Here is an 8,691-nt window from a genome sequence, read left to right on the forward strand (position 1 = left end):
ACATAACCTTGTTGCGCATAGTCTCTTATAACTAGACCATTACACACTGGTGATTGCTTACCGTGAAAGTGTTCAATGCAACTTAATATCAGTCAATGTAAACTTTAACTAGCACCAAGGTGATGGGCCCCATTGATATCTGAGCTGCACACACACAGCAATGTGTCAGCATTATCACTCACATCAGCACTCTTTCAGGCAAATCTTTCCAATATCAGCTCCTCGCGTAAGAGTGGGAGTTAACAAATGCCAGCCACACTGCTGGCATCCGTCCCGGTTAGTTCCACTTTCTGTGGGCGTTTTTTTGAGTGGGCGATATTCTGGGCGATGTGTGGGAGGTGGTGAAATTGAAGGTGGGCGATCTCCATGGCCGCTAGTTTGGGTAAATATGCTCTTTACAACAAAAAACAGTCGCCGGGCATTATTTTGTATCTCGGTGTTAAGTCCACGAGGAAAGTAATGCTGGGCAATAATATGGGCTTTGAAATTGCCCATTCTGCTGATTCGCCCAAAAATGTGGGCTGGTGGTAATATTTTTTCTTGGTGTTAAGCCCATTTGGAAAATAACGCTTGGCGATAACTCTCCTAAAAAAAAAAGCCCATCAGTTTCTATTTTGTGCCAAAATGTGCACTACCTGGGCATTATACATCATTTCAGTGGTTAAATGGGTGTTAAGTTGGCGTTAAACAGGCAGAAAAAGTAGAGGTCCTAGGCCTATATCTTTTATCAAGACCTGGCCACCATAAGTAACTGCATACAAAACTCTTGGTCAAGCACGTTCCCAGGTGCTGGTCATGGAGGTCTCCTAATAATTTGACCTGAATTTATTTGGTATCACTCTTGCACCACACACGATGCAATCTTTATCGACTGATAATTCATTCCTATGAATGAAGAATGCATGAATATCTTTGTCTGTTACCTGGTTTGGCCAGCCATTTGCAATATAATCATACACCTTTGACATAACTGGGTTATGTTTGGTTGCTCTACCAATCTCTTCAGCTGTGACTGGCAGTTCATCAGTGTATGAAAAGTAGAACACTTCTTCCCTATCAGGTGTAACTTGTGATGGGGAAGGCAATCAAGACATAGCATCAGCATTACTGTGATCAGCTGATCATCTGTGTATTTAATATCATATATCTATGCTGAAAAAATTAATGCCCATCTCTGCATTCGGGCTGCAGCTAATGTTGGAACTGGTAACTTTGGATAGAGGATTGCTGTCAGGGGCTTACGGTCCATAACGATGGTAAACATACGACCATACAAGTATTTGTGCAACTTCTTGACCCCCAAAATTAATATCAATGCTTCCCTTTCGATTTGTGCATAATTACTCTCACTGGCACACTGAGAATGCTTGAAGCAAAAGCAATTGGTCTCTCCTCCCCACTATGTAGTACATGAGAGATCACTGCCCTAACTCCATACGGAGAGGCATCACATGCTAGCTTGATCTCCTTAGATATGTCATAATGAACTAATATGGTGCTCTCTACCAATTTGCTTTTACACTCCTTGAATGCTGTATCGTATTCTTCTGACCACTTCCAATGGACCTGTTTTTTCAATAGATCATTCAGTGGATGTAATACTGTAGCCAAATTTGGTAGGAAATTTGATAATAGATCAAAAGACCCAAAAATGATCGAAGTTCAGTGATATTCTTGGGAGTGTGTGCATTTCTAATTGCAACCAGCGCTCCCTTGGTTGGATGTAAACCATCTTTGTCTACTCTGTACCCTAAGTACTCCACTGAGTTTTGAAATAACTCACACTTGCGAGCAGACACTCGTACTCTGTGCTTCTCTAGCCATTTGAGAACTTGATTCAATATGTTATTATGAATCTGCCTATTTGGTGCTGAAATGAGTATGTCATCTAAATAACATAACACCCTTTCTATACCTTGCAAAAATCTGGTTCATCACCCCTTGGAATATGGCAGGGGAAGAAGACACTCCAAATGGTAGCCTATTAAATTGATATAGGCCTAGATGAGTATTTATAGTCAAGCATGACTTGGACTCCTCATCTAGTTCAAGCTGTAAGTCGGCATTCGTAAGATCCAACTTTGAGAAGATCTGACCACTTGTCAGGGTTGTGAACAAATCTTCTACATTTGGCAATGTATTGGGGACATTACCCTCTGGAACCTGGTTTATGGTTACTTTATATCTTATCTTACCATCGGACTTAGGTACAACAACAATGGGTGGAGCCCAATTACATCCATCTATTTTAAAAATAATGTTCTCAGTCTCTAGTCTTTTGAGTTCTTGCTCAACGTTCTCCTTGACTGCATATGGTATGGAACGTGGTTTGTAGTAAACTGATCTAGCATCCTTCTGTACCCTGACACTCGCCTTGAAGCCTTGGATCAGACTGCCTGTTTTGCAGAACACCTTCGGATACTTCTTGATAACATTATCCGTTGATGCAAATCTCACTTCCACACGGAAAATCTCACTCCAATCCAGCTTCAGTGGTCTCAACCAATTTCTTCCTAGTAAGGCAGGCTTGTCTCCTGCCACTACTAATAGAGGCAAGCTCTGAAATTGATCCTTATATTTCACTGGTACGGTGATATAACCTTCCACAGGAATGTCCTCTCCTGAGTAGCCTCGCAGCTCTGCCTTGGATTTCTCCAATGGAAAATCACTCAATTTGTCGAGGTATAGCGATGCCGGTACTATACTCACGGATGCACCAGTGTCAATTTCCATGGGTATCTTTGTTCCTGCAACATCGATGTGGTTTATGATACTTTTTGATTTGCTGTTATTGAACCTTGTGCTCCTGATGATGTGTAGCTCTAAAACCTCCTAGTCCTGTTGTTTTTCTTCCATGCTATGTAGTCTCTGGAGATTTCTACTTATAGCTTTGAAAGCTGGTTTACCCTTCCATCGGCATGCCTTCGCAAGATGCCCAGTCTGCATGCAGATGAAACACTCTGCCTTCACATATGGATCACTTTGAGTAATGTGTTGTCGATTGCCTTGCAGGACATTGCGAATTTGAAGGACATTTGGAGCACATGATACTTCACAAACGTTTGACTGTAGAGACCCTAACCTTGAGTAAAGCCATAGCGATAGCCCAGGCGTTCAGTGCCAGTCACCAGTGACAATACCAAGCAAATCTCTCCGCACACGCAACAAGTACTGTGAACAAAGTGATGTTGTTTTCAAATCGCAATGTACAGGGCAAGCCCCGTGCCTGCAGCTGCACATCCGCAGATGTCTCAGAGTCCAACATCAAGGGTGATGAATGTAATGCCATTAACACCTTGTTGGTGCTGTGGGGGTGATCATTGTTTCCATTATGCTGCTTCAAAGGGTACATTTGCAAGGGCTTTGGATTAATGGGACACCTCCAACTTATGTGCAGGCGAGCTGCAAACCCTGCTATTCCTGCAAACCACCATGTTGCAGAGGAGGACAGATCCATGGCGGATCACGACGAATCAGAGCCTCAGACCGAGGAGGCAGAGGTATATAGAGTGCATACATTTAGCACATAGTGTTCCCCAATAATGCTGAAGGTTGAATTAAATGGACTCCCAGTGTCAATGGAGCTGGACATGGGCGTACGCCAATCCATTATGAGCAAAAAGACTTTCGATAACTTGTGGTGCAGCAAGGCCTCAAGGCCAGTCCTGACTCCCATTCGCACTAAAATGAGAACTTATACAAAGGAACTGATTCCCGTAATCTGCAGTGCTGCTGTAAATGTCTCCTACGACGGAGCAGTGCACAAGCCACCACTCTGGGTGGCACCGGGCGATGGTCCCATGCTGCTCGGCAGGAGCTGGCTGGGAAAGATACGCTGGAACTGGGATGACTTCCGAGCGCTCTCGTCCGTTGACGACACTTCATGTGCCCAGGTCTTAAACAAGTTCCCTTTGCTGTTCGAACCAGGCATCGGGAAGTTCCAAGGAGCAAAAGTGCAGATCCACCTAATTCCGGGGGCGCGACCCATCCATCACAAGGTGAGAGCAGTACAGTACATGATGAGAGAGAGGGTGGAGATCGAGCTGGAACATTTGCATCATTTCGTCAATCGAGTGGGCCAGTCCGGTTGTTCCAGTCCTCAAGGGAGATGGCACCGTCAGAATCTGTGGTGATTACAAAGTAATTATCAATCTTTTCTCTCTGCAGGATCAATACCCACTACCAAAGGCCGACGACCTTTTTGCGATGCTGGTGGGAGGAAAGGCGTTCACGAAGCTGGACTTGATCCCAGCCTACATGACGCAGGAATACAGGAATCATCGAAGGGCCTCATCTGCATCAGCACGCACAAAGGTCTCTTCATTTACAACTGATGCCCATTTGGGGTTCGATCAGCCACTGCGATATTCCAGCGAAACATGGAAAGCTTACTGAAGTCGGTCCCGCGCACGGTAGTCTTCCAGCACGACATCTTGGCTACAGGTCGGGACACAGTCGAGCATCTGCAGAAACTGGAGGAGGTTCTTAGTCGAATCAACCGTGTGGGGCTCAGGTTCAAACGCTCGAAGTGCGGTTTCCTGGCACCTAAAGTGGAGTTCCTGGGGAGAAGAATCGTGGCGGACAGCATCAGGCCCAACGATTCGAAGACAGAGGCAATCGAGAACGCAGAACATGATGGAGCTGTGGTTGTTTCTAGGACTCCTGAACTACTTTGGCAACTTCTTACCGGGTCTCAGCACACTGCTAGAACGACTGCATGCCTTACTGTGTAAAGGAGATGAATGGGTATGGGGTAAAAGCCAATAAAATGTCTTTGTAAAAGCCAGAAAATTGTTATGCTCAAACAAATTGCTTGTGTTGTATGATCCATGTAAGCGTTTGGTACTGGCATGTGATGCATCGTCGTACGGGGTTAGGTGTGTATTGCAACAAGCTACTGAATCTTGGAAATTGCAACCGGTTGCTTATGCATCCAAAAATCTGTCTAAGGCTGAGAGATCCTACAGCCTGATTGAAAAAGAAGTGTTAGCGGTATTTATGGGGTAAAGAAAGTGCATCAATAACTGTTTGGGGTCAAATTTGAATTGGAAACTGACCATAAGCCACTGATATCCCTCTTTTCCAAAAGTAAGGGTATAAATACGAAAGCATCGGCCCACATCCAGAGATGGGCGCTCACGTTGTCCACATACAACTATGCCATCGCCACAGGCCCGGCACAGAAAACTGTGCCACTGCTCTCAGTAGGCTACCATTGCCCACCATGGAAATGGCACAGCCCGCAGATTTAGTCATGGTAATGGAAGCATTTGTGAGTGAACAATCACCTATTACCGCCCGACAGATTAGAACCTCGACGAGCCAGGACCCCTTACTGTCCATATTAAAAAATTGTGTGCTTCACGGGAGCTGGTCCAATGTCGCGTTAGAAATGCAGGAAGAGATAAACCAGCGGCGCAAAGATGAAATGTCTATACAGGCTGACTGCCTCCTGTGGAGTAAGGGATAGTGGTCCCCAAGAAGGGCAGGGACACTTTCATCAGTGATCTCCACGGTACTCACCCAGGCATTGTAATAATGAAACGATAGCCAGATCCCACATGTGGTGGCCCGGTATCGATGCGGATTAGAGTCCTGCATGCACAAATGTAACACATGCTCGCAGTTAAGCAATGCACCCAGGGAGGAGCAACTAAGTTTATAGTCTTGGGCCTCCAAACCGTGGTCCAGGGTCTATGTTGACTATGCAGGTCCTTTTTTGGGTATAATGTTTCTAGTGGTTGTAGTTGCGTACTCCAAATCGATTGAATGTGAGATAAGCACGTCCGCTGCCACCACTGAAAGCCTACGGGCCATGTTTGCCACGCACGGTCGATCAGATGTCCTTGTGAGTGACAACGGGCCATGTTTCACTCGTGCCGAGTTCAAAGAGTTCGTAACCCGTAATGGGAACAAACATGTTACATTGGCCCCATTCAAATCAGCATCCAATGGTCAGGCAGAGAGAGCACTGCAAACCATGAAACAGAGCTTGAAGATGGTAACTGAAGATGGTCAATGCAGACTTGCCTATCCCGAGTCCTGCTTAGCTATCGCACGAGACCCCACTCGCTCACTGGGATTCCACCTACTGAACTGCTCATGAAAAGAGCACTTAAGACAAGGCTTTCGTTAGTCCACCCTGATCTACATGAACAGGTAGAGAGCAGGCGGCTTCAACAAAGTACATATCATGATAGCACAAATGTGTCATGCAAAATTGAAATCAATGATCCTGTATTTGTGTTGAACTATGGACAAGGTCCCAAGTGACTTCCTGGCACCGTTGTGGCCAAAGAGGGGAGTAGGGTGTTTTGGGTCAAACTTTCAAATGCTCATCTACCGGAAACACTTGGACCAAATCAAAGTCAGATTCAGGGACTATCCAGAGCAACCCACTTTGGACCCTACCTTCTTTGACCCCCTAACATATACACCAGTGGCAAACGACACCGCGGTTGACCACGAAGCAGAACCCATCACCAGCAGCAGCCCAGCAGGACTCACCACACCAGGCAGCTCAGCAAGGCCAGCTGCACAGCAGCCCAATGAGGGCCCAACAAACGACTCACTAAAACCATAATTTGCACCAAGACGATCAACCAGGGCAAGAAAGGCCCCAGATCGACTCGCCTTGCAAATAGTTACACTATTGACTTTTTGGGGAGTGTTGTTGGATATGTAAGCCTGTACATACCTTGTGTAGCCACCAGAGGGCTCATCCCCTGGAGTCCCAAGGGATCCCACAATCCCTTGGGAGCACCTGTACTTCAGGAGGCCTCACAGGCTGGAGAGGCACTCTGGAGACCTGCAATAAAAGACTATGATCACACTTTACTTTGAGCTCACAATATCAAGTCAGACTCTTCATTCATACATAACAGTTATATCTTCAGTGCAACTCACAAGCACACATATAACCTTAAGATGGCAGAACACTCCGGAACTCTAGTCAGGTGACCTCTTCCCTCTTTATTTGTACACAGCACCGGCTGCAGTGCCACAGTAGTCCACTGGGCAGAGCTATATATTTGTTACACCATGGTTACCCAGTCTGGCTTATATGTGACTCCATTTGCACAGTAATGTGGTTGATTCTTATCTGCCCTCTGAAGTGACCGAGCAAGTCGTCTCTCAACCATTGAGCACCTGAACATGGTTCAAGAAGGAGTCTCACCAGCGGTTTCTCAGGGCCACTAGGGATGGGCAATAAATGTCGGCCTTGCCAGTGACATCCAAACTTGGGCATGTTGCAAACTCAGTCGAAGCTCTAAGCAATGAGACCAAATCTCCAGTAATTCCTCCTATAGTTACCTGGCTACTTTCTCCATCTCTTCAGCCTGTCTCTGTGCTCAGCTCTAACATGTGTTCTAACACGGGAGATTAGTCTGGGAACAGCGGAGGCAGATAACATGGAAATTTCACAGATGATTGAGTTAGTTATTGGCGGATTGGTAACTGAGAGTTTTTATTTTGGGGATCAGTCAGTTGGACTCAGTGGGTAGCACTCTCGTCTCTGAGTCAGAAGGTTGTGGGTTGAAGTCCCCACGAGAGAGACGTGAGCACAGAATCTCGGCTGACACTACAGTGCAGTAATGAAGGAGTGCTGCACTGTTAGAGTGGTCGTCTTTCAGATGATGTTGGGGTAAAAGGAATACTTCTCTCCCTCGAGGCGGACTACCTGATGTAGGAAGTTGACCCCTGCACTTTCTGTTGGGGTAAAAGGAAGACTTCTCTTCCTCGGGATGGACTACCTGATGTAGGTAATCGAAACCTCACCCTCGTCCTCCGTATAACGACCACGGAATCAAACACACAAAACATTCATTTCAATCGGCTTTATTTCATGCAAATGCAAGGGAAAGTTCAATCTTGGAATCTTCAAAACACAAAAGGTTTCAAGTATAATTTATATATGTTTTGGAGAGGAGCTACCTTCCTACAAAATCATCGATAGGTCTATTGCTATCAGCAGAGTTACATTGATTTGTCGTCTCTTATCAGACTGGCTCTGACTGATACATGCAATTGTCCATCTCCCATCATATGTTAATTGTGTTTGTTCAGTAATTTGCACTTTGCCTTAGTCTATATGGTGCCTGAAGTAACTGTTCCAAAATACTGGTTTTCTTATCTCTTCCTCAGAGACTTCCAATCAAAATTGTAACTGGTGACTTCTGCTGTCTTGTTATGTGTTACTAAAGTTAATGATGAATTAACCATACAGTTTTAATTCGTTATAAGTGTGCTATCCCAACAGAAGCAAGTGTTACATACAATAGGCAATTATAATCCATAACATCATCGATTCCTCAGATCTTCTTAATACAGATTAGATCACACCTTCAGCATTGTGTTGTGACCAGCTATCTGTCTGCTCTTTGCCTGCTACACCTCTATATCACTTGCAGATGAAATGTTTAACCGTGGCCCTGACTGCCCTCTGAGCTGGACATAAAAGATCCCATGGCACTACTTTGAAGAAGAGCAGGGGTGTTATCCCTGGTATCCTGGCCAATATTTATTCCTCAGCCAATATCACTGAAAACAGATAATGTGATCATGTTGACCTTGCTGTTTGTGGAGCCTTGCTGTGTGCAAATTGGCTGCCACATTTCTGACATTACAAGAGTGACTGTGCTGCAAAAAGTACTTCATTGTGTAAGAATAAAAGTGTTTATTAATTGATTT

The sequence above is a fragment of the Pristiophorus japonicus genome, chromosome 4 (assembly GCF_044704955.1).
Source record: "Pristiophorus japonicus isolate sPriJap1 chromosome 4, sPriJap1.hap1, whole genome shotgun sequence".
Lineage (NCBI taxonomy): Eukaryota > Metazoa > Chordata > Chondrichthyes > Pristiophoridae > Pristiophorus > Pristiophorus japonicus.